This window comes from Oryctolagus cuniculus, chromosome 19 (assembly GCF_964237555.1).
Source record: "Oryctolagus cuniculus chromosome 19, mOryCun1.1, whole genome shotgun sequence".
Lineage (NCBI taxonomy): Eukaryota > Metazoa > Chordata > Mammalia > Lagomorpha > Leporidae > Oryctolagus > Oryctolagus cuniculus.
The window spans coordinates 29,359,160-29,374,450 of NC_091450.1; the positions used below are offsets into that span (position 1 = coordinate 29,359,160).

General features: G+C 51.2%; 1 protein-coding gene across 22 annotated transcripts in view; it reads right to left on the minus strand.

Annotated features, from left to right (window-relative positions):
• The window catches only part of RBFOX1 (RNA binding fox-1 homolog 1), a 2,206,955-nt gene that overhangs the window by 984,650 nt on the left and 1,207,014 nt on the right, over window positions 1-15,291 (minus strand). The window lies entirely within an intron of this gene.

A 15,291-nucleotide genomic window follows, 5' to 3' on the forward strand; every position in this document is an offset into this window, starting at 1 on the left:
CCATCCACCCTCCTGTACAACCAACCAGCCAACCAGCCACCCACCCTCCCATATAACCAACCAGCCAACTACCCACCCATCCTCCCATACAACCAACCAGCCAACCAGCCACCCACCCTCCCATACAACCAACCAGCCAACCAGCAACCCACACTCCCATACAACCAACCAACCAGCCACCCACCCTCCCATACAGCCAACCAGCCAACCACCTACCCTCCCATACAACCAACCAGCCAACCAGCCATCCACCCTCCTGTACAACCAACCAGCCAACCAGCCATCCACACTCCCATAATCCTCACACACTCATCCAACCATATATCCACCCACCTATCCACCTAGTCAACAACCATCTATCTATCCATCTATCCACCCACAAACCCACCCACCCACCCACCATCGCCCACACTCACTCACCCATCCCTTTATCATTAACAAACCTACCCACCGACACACCCAGCACCACAGATGCACTCACTCATCCATCTATCCACCCATCCAATCAGCCATACTTATTGCACAGATATTTTTCTGCATTTTTTCTTATTCTGGAATATAAAGATTAAAAAAATATGGTCATAACCCATGGAGCTCACTAGAATGAATGGCAGATACAGTCACATCAGCAACGGAGACACTAATTTACTCAAACTTACGTGTTTGCTAAGAGATGGAAGATCTCTGTCTCTCAAATGCAATGAAAATGAACAAATAAAAATTTAGAAGACACGTTCAGAACCTGTTATCCGCCCAGCCTGTGTATTGGCACTGAAGGCTCAGTTACCTACCAAGCACACGGAAGCTTAGGTTCTACTCAGACAGACAGATAACACTTTCGCAACCAGTAAACAATGTTAAGATGACGTAGGGAGGAGATGGGAAATGCTGAGAATAGAGGAGTAAGATTTTTCAACGTAAAAAGGGGCTGAAACTGAGAGAAGGCTTGCAGGCAGTCAGGTATGAGACAAAGATTCAGGCAGGGCAGAGCCCAGGGCAAGCAGAGAGCAGGCGCAAAGGCCCCCAAGTTCCTGGGGCCAAAGGGAAGTGAGAGAGGACAATGTGGGGAGCCGAGAGGAGAGGGGGAGGCTGGCTTTTATCCTGAGAGCACCCAGGACACACAGTTTCTATTTTTTTGATAATGGTACAAAGCACACAGCACAGCACTGCCCAATTCACCATTTTAAGTCGTGTTCGTACACTCCACAGTGCACAGTCCAGTGGCATCATGACATTCGCATTTCTGTGCAATCATCCCCACCATCCACACTGCAGTTTTCATCTTCCCAGACTGAACTGTGCCCCACGAAGCACTGATTCCCCCTTCTTCCTTCGCTGTTCCCTGGCAACCAGTATTCCAGCTCCCGTGTCTATGAGTCTGAGGACTCTCCAGACCTCTCTGCTTCAGTCTGCTAGGAACGCTGTCACTCACAGACTAGACGTCCAAGGCCAAGGCCAAGGCGAGCTCGTGAGGGTGAGCTCCGGAGGTGGCTTCTCCTCCTGGCCTGTAGCTGCAACCTTCCCACTGGCCCTCCCAAGGCTTTTCCACTTTACTAGAGAGTGAGAGAGTGAGAGTGAGAGTGTGTGTGTGTGTGATATATATATATATATATAAGAGAGAGGGGGGGGGAGAGAGAGAGAGAGAGAGAAGGGAGGAAGGGTGGTATCCCTTCCTCTAAATACACCAGTCCTATTGGAAGAGGATCCCACTCTTGGGACCTCGTCTAACTTCAGTCAGCACCGTAAAGTCCCAATCTCTCAACACAGCCATGCTGGGGGTGAGGACCTTGGAATCCCATTTTTGAAGGGACTCCATTCAGTCCACAACAACACTGGTGTAAGAGAGGTCACGTGACATGTGTCCTCTGTGTCCAGCTTACTTCACTAAGCACGGTATCTTCAATAACCATTCACGTGGCTCAGAACTCCTTGGCTTTCTAAGCCTGGATAACACCCCATCGCACAGATAAACCACACTGTGCTTATCCATAAGTGTCACGCATCAATGGGAACTGAGTATTGCACATTTGGGCCGCCGCTATGAACACGAGTGTCTAAGCATCTGTTCAAGTCCCTGCTTCCGATTCTTCTGTGTGCATGTGCAGAAGTGGAAACGCTGAATGCGATGGTGATTCTGCCGAATGTGAGGAACCTCTGTGCTGTCCTTCACAGAGGCTGTAGCCTTTCACATCCCCCCAGCACGGCCCAAGCGTCCACACCGCAATGACACCCTCTTCATGCAGCGGCTCTGGAGAGAGGACAGCCAGGTTCTGGCTTCTGGCAGGTGGAGGGGCCAGCTTCGGGGATGCTGTAGGAGTCCACATGTGAAGGACAGTGGCTGGACAAGGGTGGAGACACAGACCAGGCTGGATGGAGCCAACCGTATGTCTTTTTTTTTTTTTTTTGGACAGGCAGGGTTAGACAGTGAGCGACAGAGAGAAAGGTCTTCCTTCCATTGGTTCACCCCCCCCCCCCCCGCAGATGACCGCTATGGCCAGCGCGCTACACCGATCCGAAGCCAGGAGCCAGGTGCTTCCTCCTGGTCTCCCATGCATGTGCAGGGCCCAAGCACTTGGGCCATCCTCCACTGCCTTCCCAGGCCACAGCAGAGAGCTGGACTGAAAGAGGAGCAACCGGGACAGAATCTGGCACCCCAACTGGGACTAGAACCCGGAGTACTGGCGCCACAGGCAGAGGATTAGCCTAGTGAGCCGTGGCACCAGCCTACCGACCCTATGTCTTGAAAGCTGGATGTGGCATTTGAGGGAAAGATGGGGTCCTCCAAGGGGAGAGTGTGGGTGCAGAAGCTGGGGGAGGGGTCAGCAAACAGCAGCAGCTCCTGTCTGGATGAGTGAGTCCTACGGACAGCTTTGCTTCCCCACCAGGGAGCAGCTGGGCCTGCTCTGCTGATGTGGCACGGGGACAGGGGTGATACCCTCAGGAGGCCCTTACTGTGGCTATGTGTTAGTGAACACAGCAAACTCTAAGCCCACATGATTGAGAGCAGAGCAAACACAATCAGCTCCTAAGGTGAGGACGACGCAGAGCACGGTCGGCACTGTCCTCCTAACAAACGGTTTTGCAATCCACAAAGTGGGCCTGAAACAGGGAGCGATGACCGACCACGACTTTGGGAGCAGGCATTACGTGTCCTTCACGCTTCTGTCAAAACTCACAGCAACCAAACGAGGTCGCGATGTGTTCACTTTTAGTCTAAGAACATTGAGATGAGCAAAAGGTAACCAGCTGTAGGTCACACAATGATGGAGTTCCAGCCCAGAACTGTACGCAAGGGGCTCCCAAGACCAGCAAACTTCTAAGCCCTCTGGGTGGTCCCGCGTCAGTCAAGGTGCTGGGTCCATCCACAGCGTTCAAGTCCCAAGTCTCACTCTTGGCTGTGCTATGAGGAAGGAGGGTTTCTCACAGCAAAGTGGGGAAAGAAACTGCACAGCTGTGGTTCTCAAAGTGAAGTCCTTCCAGCCAGCAGCGCCAGCCAGAAACGCGTTAAAAATGTGCATTCTCACAGCCACTCTGGAAAATAGTACAGAGGGGCTTCAAAAAGGACAGTGAGAGCTGGTGTACAATCCAGGAATCCCAGATGCTGGTCTATGCCCTAAGGAAACAGAGTGAAGAGAAGGAAGGGAATTCTGTCACTTGGGAAGCAACGGAGGAGCTGGGAGGACACTAACTCACTAACTGAAATAAGCCAGTTACAGAAGCACAAATCCTATCTCTGCAAAAACCAAAACCTCTGATATATAAAGAAAAGCAGCAGTGGTTACCAAGAGGCATGGAGGCACCCGGGGTGACCTTGGCCAAAGGATACACAATTTCAGTCCGGCAGGAGGAGGGGGCTCAAGAGACCCACTGGACATCAAGGGGAAGGATTAACAAGGGACCGTATTCTTGAGAATGGCTTACAGCGCAAGTGATCTCACAACAAAAATCGGTAACTATGGGTGGGCACACACAGGTGGACAGCTCTACTTAGCCAACGTACCCTTATCGCAAAATGTGCGGTATGCAGCAAAAGCACGCAATCTCTGTTGATCTAAACACACAAATAGGAAAAAAGGCACACAGAATTTCTGGCCCCACCGAACGCCTACAGAATCAACAATTCCGACAGTGAAGGCCAGGCCCACAGAGGAACGAGCTGCCAAGGATTCCGCAGTGGGCTCCAGGTTCACCATCGCGGTGTTGGCATCAGATTCCCACATGCCAACACTCGGCTCTACCATCCTGGGCACGTTTCTTTACTTTCCAAACTCCAGTCTCTTCTGTGATGTAGCCGTCAAATGAGGAACAGGCCACTTAGAGTGGGGTCTGTGAGCCAGCAACACCGCCAGCCCAGGAAGCTGACAACACACAACCTTGCAGGCCTCATGGCTGGTTTGCCAAGTCAGAATCCGTGCTGCAGCCAGTGGCACGGACGGAACAGGGTGCAGTGTGGCTGTGTCTGGAGATGGGGCCGCTGTGTGAAGGTTACCTGGGATCAAAGGAGAGGGGGAAAAATCCGTGCCTTACATGAAGACACACCGGAGGACTCGCTCCCTCGCGCCCTCTCTGAAGACACCAGCCAAGGGAAGGCCAGAGAAGGACATGGAGGGAAGGTGACGTCCACGACCCAGGGAGGGGGGCCCTGGCCACCTGGCATCCTGACCTCCGACCCCCAGGCTTCTGAGACAACAAATGATGCTACTGAAGCCGGAGCTGACCTCAACACAGTTTCCCGGTGACCGACAAGGCAGTGAGTAGCCCAGCACCTGGGGGCGCGGTGACGAGAGGCATTCTCTTTCTTCTCTCACCCTTGCTGCTCGGGGGCGGGGTGAGGACACTGACTGATGCTGGACGTCGAGTCAGCAGAACACCCTTACTGTCACCAGGAACTCTTCCCAGTCTGCCAGGTAACGTCCAGAGAGACCAGAACTGTGGCGTCGAGGGTAAAGCCTCGGCCTGCAGCAGCGGCATCCCACGAGGGTGGTAGCTCCTGCCCCAGACGCTCCACTTCCAATCCAGCTCCTTGCTAATGCTCTGGGAAAGCAGCAGAAGATGGCCCAGGTGCTGGAACCCAGGCACCCACGAGGGAAACCTGGATGAAGCTCCTGGCTCCTGGCTCCGGCCCGGCTGAGCTCTGGCCATTGCAGCCATTTGGGGAGTGAACCAGAGGATGGAAGAGTTCTCTCTCTTTGACTTTCCAAATAAAGAAAAGAGAAGAAAAGAGAGGAGAGGAGGAGAGGAGGAGAGGAGGAGAGGAGGAGAGAGAAGAGAAGAGAAGAGAAGAGAAGAGAAGAGAAGAGAAGAGAAGAGAAGAGAAGAGAAGAGAAGAGAAGAGAAGAGAAAAGGGAGGAAAAGGGAAAAGGAAAGGAAAGAAAAGATCAAGACCTGGAGGTTAAGTCAGTATGGGAGTGCTGAGAGTCATGGATTATTTCTAAACCCAGGAAGTCCCATCCAGAGATGAGGTGGGAAAGCTGAGCCCCTGCCAGTCTGCTCCTGCTCCACCCAGGTGAGGCACATGGCATCCTCGTCCCCTCCTGACGGACCACAGGGAAGCGGCAGGTGCCACCCAGCGAACTCAGGAAGTCAATGCAGCAGAGGCACATCTCCGCTTTGAATCTGCCGTCGCGGACACACGCAAGCGACGGGAAAAAGCCAGCTGGCAGCACCAGAGCCCGTGCCGCTTCCCTGAGATTGTCCCACTTATTCCTGTCAGGATGGATTTGCGAAAGCCAGGCTGGATTGTTTATTTAGATGATACTGTTGGTTTGTCACCCGCCACGGATCCAGCAGGAAGCACCCCAGGGGACTGCACTGGCTTCCGAACAGTGTTCCTCTCAAATTGGAAAAATGTCACAAATGATCCCGTGTGGCACTGTGCACGGAGCCGGGGTCTCCAACTGGTTCCAACTTGGCCTTTTGGAAGCAGAGGCGTCACGGAAGTCACGGAAGTGCTCCAGCCCCACGTGACAGCCTGGGAAACAGTCTGACTGCTCACGTGTGAATTATCAACTTGGAGCCCTGGACTGGGCAGCAGGCGATCAATTTCCCTACAGATGCAGCCGTTCCACGGCTCCAGAGCAGGGAGCAGGGAGCAGGGAGCCCGGGAGACGAGGGAGCCGGGGCCTGCACGAGCTGACCCCAACTCAGAGGCCGCAGTGCTCCTCACTGGAAGGAAGCTCGACTTTGCCTCGGTTTCCCCATCTGGGAGCAAGGAGCGCCACAGCAAGCGCTGGCCCTTAGCCCCAACGCAGGCCACAGCTGAGAAATGTCAGCTGTCACCGCTGACATTCTCTGGCATCTCGGGGCAGCCCGACTCTGAGCGGAGAAGCAAGCGCTTGCAAACAGCTCTATTTTTAGAGTTTTCTCTTCTTCCTCGGGCCTGACTCCTTCCGGTGTGGAGGCATCCGAGTCCCAGTGGACCAGCCCTTCCCGGAAGCTGCCGTCTCTCCCTAGCGATTTCTTTTCCTTTGCACTCGTGCACTGTTCATTGCTGAGGACTCTGTCAAGCCCTCTGTGCCACCACGCGTGGCCATCCTCACCCCCATCCCGGACCCCGAAATTCAAGGTCCCTGTGGGCAGCTGGAGAGAAGCGTCTGGCCAGGGAGGTTCCGGAGAGACCTCCAGAAGTGAGGGTCTGTCCTGCTCTCCTGTCCCCCAAAATATGCCCATGGCCTAACACCTGCAGGACTGGAAAAAGCCCCTTTGCAAATGCAGCTAAGGAGCTTTACATATATTATCTGGCTGGGCCCCAAATCCAAAGCCAGGTCCTTTACAGAGACCAAGGCAAGGAGACGGCCCTCAGAGGTCAGAGGGATGCAGCCACATGTTAGCAGGGACCCTCCCCGGGGCCTCGGGCGGGATCAAGGCCTGACTCAGACTCTGACCTTTGACCTCCAGCCTCTGGAAGGCCGCTCTGGGTGCAAAAGCCACCCAGCTGGGGGGGGGGGGTGTTTTGTGATGACATCAACTTCTAGGAGTTTCTTACACGGATTGCTCATGTCTCCTACGTCTACTCATCACCCAGGAGGCAAAGACGTGGCGAAGGGAGCACCCAGGCGTCTAGTCGCCTCTCCTCCCCAGGGACCCCACAGCCACCCCAGGGCAGACGAGATTCCACGGGACAGCTCCTGGAACCTGTAAATGGACGATTCTGGTCGGTTCTAGAGGAGCCTGAGAAAGAAGCGTCTTGGACACACATGCTCAGAAAGCCCCAGGGAGCACGTCGCAGACGACACCATAGCTGACGCCACCCCTGGGGAGGGTGGGGACGCAGTCTGAGGGTCCCCTGACAACCCCACACCAGGCCTGGGATCAACTGCCTTCCTCCTTGGGAAGAAATCCAAGTGCGCTGTTATCACACAGGAAGTAAGCGCTACAGCAAGATGGCACAGAACATTCTGGAAAACCAATTTCCACATCAGACTCTGCAAAGAAATCAACGTGGTTCTGAATCCTGAGTTGACTTGAGAAACGGTTTCCAGGGCAAAACCAATCGTCCTGACAACTTGGACATGCCGGTTTCCCGCTGTCCTGAAAACAGTAACGACTCAGTTAAAACTAAGTCCATAAATGTAAGTTTAGATGCAGCAGCTAAGGAGCTCTGGGTGATGTTCTAACACCTGAGTTGTTCATTTTTTTTTTGACAATATACTGTTTTTGTTTTTTTTTTTATGTTCATAAAGACTCAGTCTTCAAGATAAAAAAAACCACTTTGACCATGAGGCCGAGGCTCCCTTCTGATGAGCAGAGTTGAGTCTTGGGAGTTCACACGGCCCAGCTGATGGGAGAAGAGGGACTGGGGTCCATCTGGTCTACCTGTTGTGTGGTTAATCCTCTCTCCAACATAATCTACTGTCCTGGAATTTGAATATTTAAAACAACATGCGAAACTGCCTTATTAGGGACAACTGCACCCCACCTTGGAGAACTGAGTAACTCCTGTCTTGGAACCACAGTAGTCACAAATTTAAAATCATGCTTGCCTCGCAGCTGGATTCTTCCCTCTGTGTTCACTCAACCCAACAGATTCAGATAAGATCTTTGAATACGTGAAGAATTTAGTATAAAATGGCCTGATTTATCGGGTCTACTTTCTGTTCCCATTCACAAATTCACCAGCCATTGCAATACCACAGAAGGCCAGCAGATAGCAGCAAAGAACTGCAAAAATAAATGCACCAAGCAGTGTCCACATACCAGAGGATTCCATTCAGAGAATCTGAAAACTCCATAGAAGACCAGGCTCTTTTTGCTTGCAGGAAAAGTCTCAAATGACCGCATGCTTTAATTGCTAAGCCCTGGCGACCTAGCAGGAGCAGGGGGAGGCATTCATTAGCATGGTGTTAAAAAGGGAGGGTGCGAATCCCTGTGTGCAGGCACAGGGCGTTTTGAACACACCGGAGCTCGCATGTGAGCGTGAGAATGACGGAGACTGAGGGCTGCTGCACCTGAAACCCGCACAGCAGACAAAGCTGCAATGTGATTGCACTGAGAGAGCGAAATCTGCCGTGGCTGCGTAGGAGAGGACGCCAGGCCTCCATCCACACTTGGAGCAGGACAGACACCGAACGCAGCGGCTCAGCCACCACCCAGAGCGCCCGCACCCACACTGCAGTCCCTGGGCTTCAGTCCTGACTTCACTCCTGGCTCCAGCTTCCTGCTGATGCTCATGCGGGGGGGCAGCAGGTGATGGCTCAAGTAGCTGGACCCCTGCACCTCCCCCCAACCCGGTGACCACCCATGGTGACCCAGACTGAGCTCTGGACTCCTGGCTTCGGCTGTTCTCATCTCTGGCTGTTGTGGGCATTCGGAGAGTGAACCAGCACACTGGAAATCTGTCTCTGCCTTTCAAATACATAACTTTTTAAATTGGAGAAATGTATTTATTTTTTTAAAGCTTTTATTTATCTGAAAGGCAGAGCCACAGTGACAAAGGATAGAGGGAGATAACTCTTCCATCTTCTGGTTCACTCCCCAACAGCTGCAATGGATGATTCTGGCCAAAGTCTGAAGCCGGGAACTCCATCCTGGTCTCCCACAGGGTGGCAGGGCCCCAGGCACTTGGGCCATCATCGTCTGCTTTCTCAGACCATTAGCAAGGAGCCGAATTGAAAGAGTAGCCAAGGTTCAAACTGGGGCTCTAATGTGAGATTCAGGCACCACAGTGGCACACAACACTGGCCCCAGTTGGAACAATTTTATTCAACATTAGAGGGTATTTTCTTCAAAAGAGGAATTTGGAAGGGGTGTGGTGGGTGCAGGAATAAACAAAATATAGCCAGAACAATCACAAAAGAGTCCCCGATCCAAGCTTCCAGGCCAACCCAGGAGACAGGGTACTCATCCGGGTGTCTCTGAATTGTTTTTCATGATCATCCTTTTGTCCTCTGAGTTTTGTTGTGAGTTCACACATGGTGACGCCACTCAATAGTCAGAGAGCTTCGACAGAGGATCTAGAAAGATTTCATTGCATGCTACGTTTCTGTAGCTTGGTTATCAGTGGACACAAGGCTTCTGGGCAGCCCAGACGCCGGCCTGAGGATCAACAAAGCCCAGCAGCCCGGGGACACCAGGGCCAGCTCAGCTCAGACTCCAGTGTCACCAGGCCCCTCTCAGGTAGGCGCCCCGGCCACCAAGGTGAGCCGAGGCCAGGGTCTGTTTGTAAATAACAGGATGCATCTGCAGCGTCACAGCAGGAGTTTAATGAGCACGCTTTTAATTAACTGCACGAGTAATTACCCATATTAGATGTAAATCGCATTGCTTTTCACACGAGGTGAATAATTTCAGTGCAGCTTTTAGGAATAATATTTCTGGAGGAACAGCCTGCTACAGACTCTCTCAACAACTTGGGGTCTTGAAAAAAGTCCAGAGGACACCATGGCCAGCCCGGGAAGCCCCGAGTTTGCCAGCAGGCCGGACGCTGTGCACTGCGACCCCTCTCCTTTCCTGTGAATCCGGCTCCGGCACTGAAACACACCCTGGCTGCAACTGGGCTCCCAGTGAGCACCCCCGCGGCGGCCTCTGAGCTCTGCAACTTGTGGGGTGGGGAGGGGGCACGGATTCTGTTTCCCTGGTGCCTTTAAGGCTCCTGGATACCTCCCAGCCTGGCCACGGAGGGGCCCTTGCGAGTGATCACACGACTCAGGATAGGGAAGCAAAGGCAGAAGAAGCTCTCCAGCGGTCAGCGAGTGGTGTGGCTTTGTCCAAAGAACAAGACAGATTCCCAAGGAGAAGGGTGACGTGTGGGAGCAGGACTCCAGCCCCGAACGGCCCAGCGCACGACGAGGATAAATGTCCACATCAACAGCTCCACAAAGGCAAGGCAGCGCTCCCTTGGATTTATAAATAGCGCCGGAAAACCACAGAGGTCGGCGCCGGCGGGGAGTGAAGGTGAAAGCGGAGGCCGTGGCCGGGAGCTGTGTGCAGAAGCCACCAGGACGCCCCTGGCGCGGATGGGAGCAGCTCGGGTCACCGCTCATAAGCACACAGGGATGGGCGATCATCTACACAGGGGAGGCATCCTCCTCAAAGAATCCGAGGATGCAATTACCTAATCAAAGCTGAACGCACTCACGTTAAGCATCTCAAGGAACGCAGAAACAGCAAGGGGAGCTGCGGCCCAGGGACTCGGCCAGCCACACAGTAGTCCACCAGGTCCGCCCCGCCGGGAAACCCAGCCACCCCTCCAGACGGCAGGGGCTGCCATCACAACCGTTCTTGTATCTCGAGCCTCCTCTGGGATTTTATGTGGCGATGTGATGGATGCTGCTTCCAGGGGGGGAACGTGCTCTATCACAACCCCTAGAGGGGCTGCAGCCGGTGACGTCCTGTTAGGATGAGACGCCCAGAGAACAGAGCCCGGCTCAAGGTCAGCTGAAGGAGGAGCCCGACCGGAACCTGCGTGTTCCAGGGCAGCCTCCTCGTTCTCCCTGGAGGGCTCCAGTGGCTGCCCAGGGCCCCACATTTCTGATCTTCCCATGCTGCCCATCAGGACTCAAATGAAGGAACACAAGGAGAACACAGCCTGTTTCTTAGTCAGCAAATCAACCTCTTGAGGAAATGGGGCCCAATGAACATTCGGAAACGCTAAGATAATGAAATGACCCATGCTGATGTGTGAAGCAAAATGCAATCAGCAATTAAATGCATTCTATTTTCATCTCCCTGTGTGGAACAAAATCCCTAAGAAACCCCAGTACCCAGTCTACACTGCTCCAAACCCCGACACTACCATTCAGAGGCTGTGTGGCTCCCAGGTGACTCCCTGTGCCTCTGTTTCCACATTTCTGAAAACTCAGAGCACAGTTCTGATACGATCGTCAGAAGTATTAAGGATCAGTTAGTTAGAAGTACAGTTTTCAAATTTTACGTATATTTATTGTACATTATTTGGAAATCATATAATTTAATATTAATAATTATTCTTCCTTCATGATATAAGACTTTCTTTCTTTTAAAAAATTTATTTACTTATTTGAAAGAGTTACAGAGAAAGAGAGAACGAGGGAGGGAGCAAGCAAGAGTGGGAGAGACAGACAGAACTTCCGTGTGTTGTTCATACAGGTGGCCACAATGGCAGGGCTGGGCCAGGCTGAGCCAGGAGCTTCCTATGTGGCTGCAGGGGCCCAAGGACTCGGGCTATATTCTGCTGCTTTTCAAGGCATATTAGCAGGGAGCTGGATCAAAAGTGGAGCAGCTGGGACTTGAACCCCCATCCATATGGGATGCTGGCGTTGCAGGTGGCAGCTTTACCCAGTAGGCCACAACACCAGTCCTAATGGAAGACATTTGTAAAAGCTGCCTTCGTTCTCCCAGGTCACTGCCATGTCCATCGATTAAATGGACTCACCCTGGTCTCTAAAGGACAACTCTGACACTGATGGACAGCCTCTCAACACCAACCAAGCCTCGCTTACAGAGATTCAAACACTACAAGGACTCAAGCAATTTAAGTTCCTCCTAGAATCAGCCATTCCGGAAAGACCTCCATCAGCTGGAGCAACATCCATGCCCATCAGAGAAGGGGTAGCCTCCCAGCAGAAGGTCAAGGGAGCTGGCGCAAACCAATTCAGAAATCAGCGTCTTCGGCTTCTTGTTGAGTACGAGGGCTGAGCTGGCAGCCTCCAGCACGTGGCTCCTGCCCAGCCTGAGACCCTGGCCGGGTTTGGCTGGCTGCTGGGCAGTGCCAGGTGTCCCCCTGCACACTGAATGCAACCATCCTGCTAACCATGGTTCCGTGGGAAGCCGTGGTTCCTGTCCTGATGACCTTGGTTCAGCATCTCACTTTCTGGAAGAAAATGGATAGAACTCCTTTCCATACAAGTAAGGAACCAACTCGATGCCAAGGATGCCACCTCACTACCTTCTACCTCCAGTAATGACATGGCCAAAACAGCCACTTACTGCAGACCCTGCTCCAAACTAATCTGAGTGGACCGGGAAGACACACGGCTCTTTCTTCTCGCCACTGTGGAACAGGTGTTATTCATCAGACAACATCATAAACAGAATACCAGAGACCAGAGATGCAAACAATAAACCAGGGTAATAAAAATGTTATTCAACCTGTGTGCACAGGCCTCCATCCGTCCGAACACACAGAACATGGCTTTTACGTTTGATTTCTACTGGAATACTCCTAAGTTTGAAAACACAGGACGGAAAGGTTATATGCCAGAAACAAACATTTACACGGTTACCATAACACACACATAAATCTAAAGGCATGAGTCCTGAACTTCCAAACCCCAAGGGTGAACAAAAAAAAAAAAATCAGAGAAATAACTATTTGATATTTCACAAAATTGAAACAGAAAAATTGAATGTATATGTTATCCCTGTGCCATGTGATTTGTTAATAACTCATTCTGCAAAACACTCATTTCAATTCTTATGTGAACAGAGGAAAACTGTAACTTAAAATAGACAGTTTAAGATAATTACATTTCTCTGCTGTTTCACCCTATTTCCCACATGTCATGTTTACTTGTACAACCTGTCATTTGGTTTTTATATGCAAAGGAGAATTAAGAATATTCTCATTAAAGTTTTGATTACTTTCTCTTTTGCACTGTCAGGCTTACACAATTCACAGGACAAAGATGCTATGTCGAGACAGGGAGTGAGAGAGATGGGGGGGAGAGAGAGAGAGGGAGAGAGAGAGGGAGAGAGAGAACAAAAATCCAGGCTACCCTTAAGGATATCTTAAATACCTCACTTGTGCCTGTTATGCAATAAGAATGTAAATGTTGACAGTTACCAAGTCACAAAGACTGAGCAATTATCTGAGGGACAAAGAGACAGAGTTAAAGAGATCTCCCACTCACTGATGCACTCAATGCCTGCATTGACCCAGACTGGGCTACAATGAAGCCAGGAGACTGAAACTCAAGCCACATGGGGGGCAGGGACCCAACTACTTGGGCTGTCACCTGCTGCCTCTCAGGGTGCACATTAGCAGGAAGCTGGGATCAGCAGCACAGCTGCCACTCAAACCAAGGTGCTCTTGATATGGGTGACAGGTGTCCCAGCTGATAACCTACTCAGTATGCTAAAAACCTGCCCCAGACAGAAAGTTTGTCATTTTAACCATTCTAGGTCAAATTCCTATAAATCAGGTTTCATTGTGCCTATCTCTACGTACGAGTGTTTGTTTTCAGTGCTATTACAGTTCAATAAGGATTTCCAAAATGCTGAGAGCCACACAGCACCCGGTCCTCCAGATGCTGCGTTCTTGAAGTCATTCAGCTGCCTTGGCGTGTTCTCCCAGCATCCCTTCATGGGAAGCTGTACTTCCTGGCGCCATTTCATTTGAGTCCCAATTCATAGCTGGTTGTCTTGGGAATGCACCACATTTTCAAACTTTTTTTTTAAAGATTTATCTCCTTGAGGGGCCAGCGCTGTGGCTCAACGGGTTAATGCCCTGGCCTGCAGTGCCAGCATCCCATATGGGTGCCGGTTTGAGACCTGGCTGCTCCACTTCCAACCCAGCTCTCTGTTACAGCCTGGGAAAGCAGTACAAGATGGCCCAAGTCCTTGAGCCCCCGCACCCATGTGGGAGACCTGGAGGAAGCTCGTGGCTTAGGATCTGCGCAGCCCCAGCCGTTGCGGCCAATTGGGGAGTGAACCATTGGATGGAAGACCTCTCTCTGTCTCTGCCTCTTCTTCTCTCTCTGTGTAACTCTGACTTTCAAATAAGTAAATAAATCTTTTGAAAAAAGATGTATCTACTTGAAAGGCAGAGACAGAGGGAGCGAGCCAGCAAGAAGAGAGAGACCAAGATAGACAAATATTACATTTGCTGGTTCACTCCCCAAACAGCTGCAACAGGAGCTGAAGCCAAGAGCTCTATCCGGTACCCACATGTAGACAGCTGGGGTTCACGTACTTGGGACATCATCCATTGCTTTCCCAGACACATTTACCAGGAAGCTGGTTTGGAAATGGAGCAGCTAGGACTTGAATCCTGATAGGGGATGCTGATGTCGCAAGCAGTTGCTTAACCTGCTGCAACACAATGCTGGCCCTCAGACTTTTAAAGTGAAATGCACATTGTGTTTTTTTGTATGTTTGTTTCATGACTTGCAGATTCACAAATTTCAAATGGTTAAATATATGTTTGGTAGACATGCATATGTTAATTAACTCAGATGAGCCACTCCACAAGGTAGGCATACTTCAAAACATGTTTTACATAATACATACAATTTTTATCCTTTAATTAAGGAAATAAAACAACTGAGATTCACCTGATTTCTGGTGTATCAGAGAATAGATCTGTGGTCAGATGAATCTGATACTGACTTCAATATATGAGCTTTGAGTGGCCAACCCCACCTAAGTAGTTTATACTGTGTAATACAAATAAATAAAAATTAATTCATGCTACTTCAGTATTATGATTAATCAAAAATAACTGTAATTAGGGACGAGCACTGTGGCACAGTCAGTTAAGCTGCTGACTGCAAAGCCAGCATCCCAGGAGAGTGCTGCTTCAAATCCCAGTTGCTCCAGTTCTGATCCAGTTCCTTGCTAATGGCCTGGGAAAACAGAAGATGGACCTAAGCCATCCACATGAAGGACACAGGTGGACTTCCAGGCTCCTGGCTTCAGCCTTGCACATCCCCAGCCATCCTGACCATTTGGGTAGCAAACCAGGGGACAGAAACTCCCTATCATTCCCTCCATGTTTGTCTGTCTGTCTCTCTCTCTCTCTCTCTCCCCCCGCCCTGTGTGTCTGTCTCTCCCTATCCTTCCATAACTCTGCCTTTTAAATAACAATATTTTTAA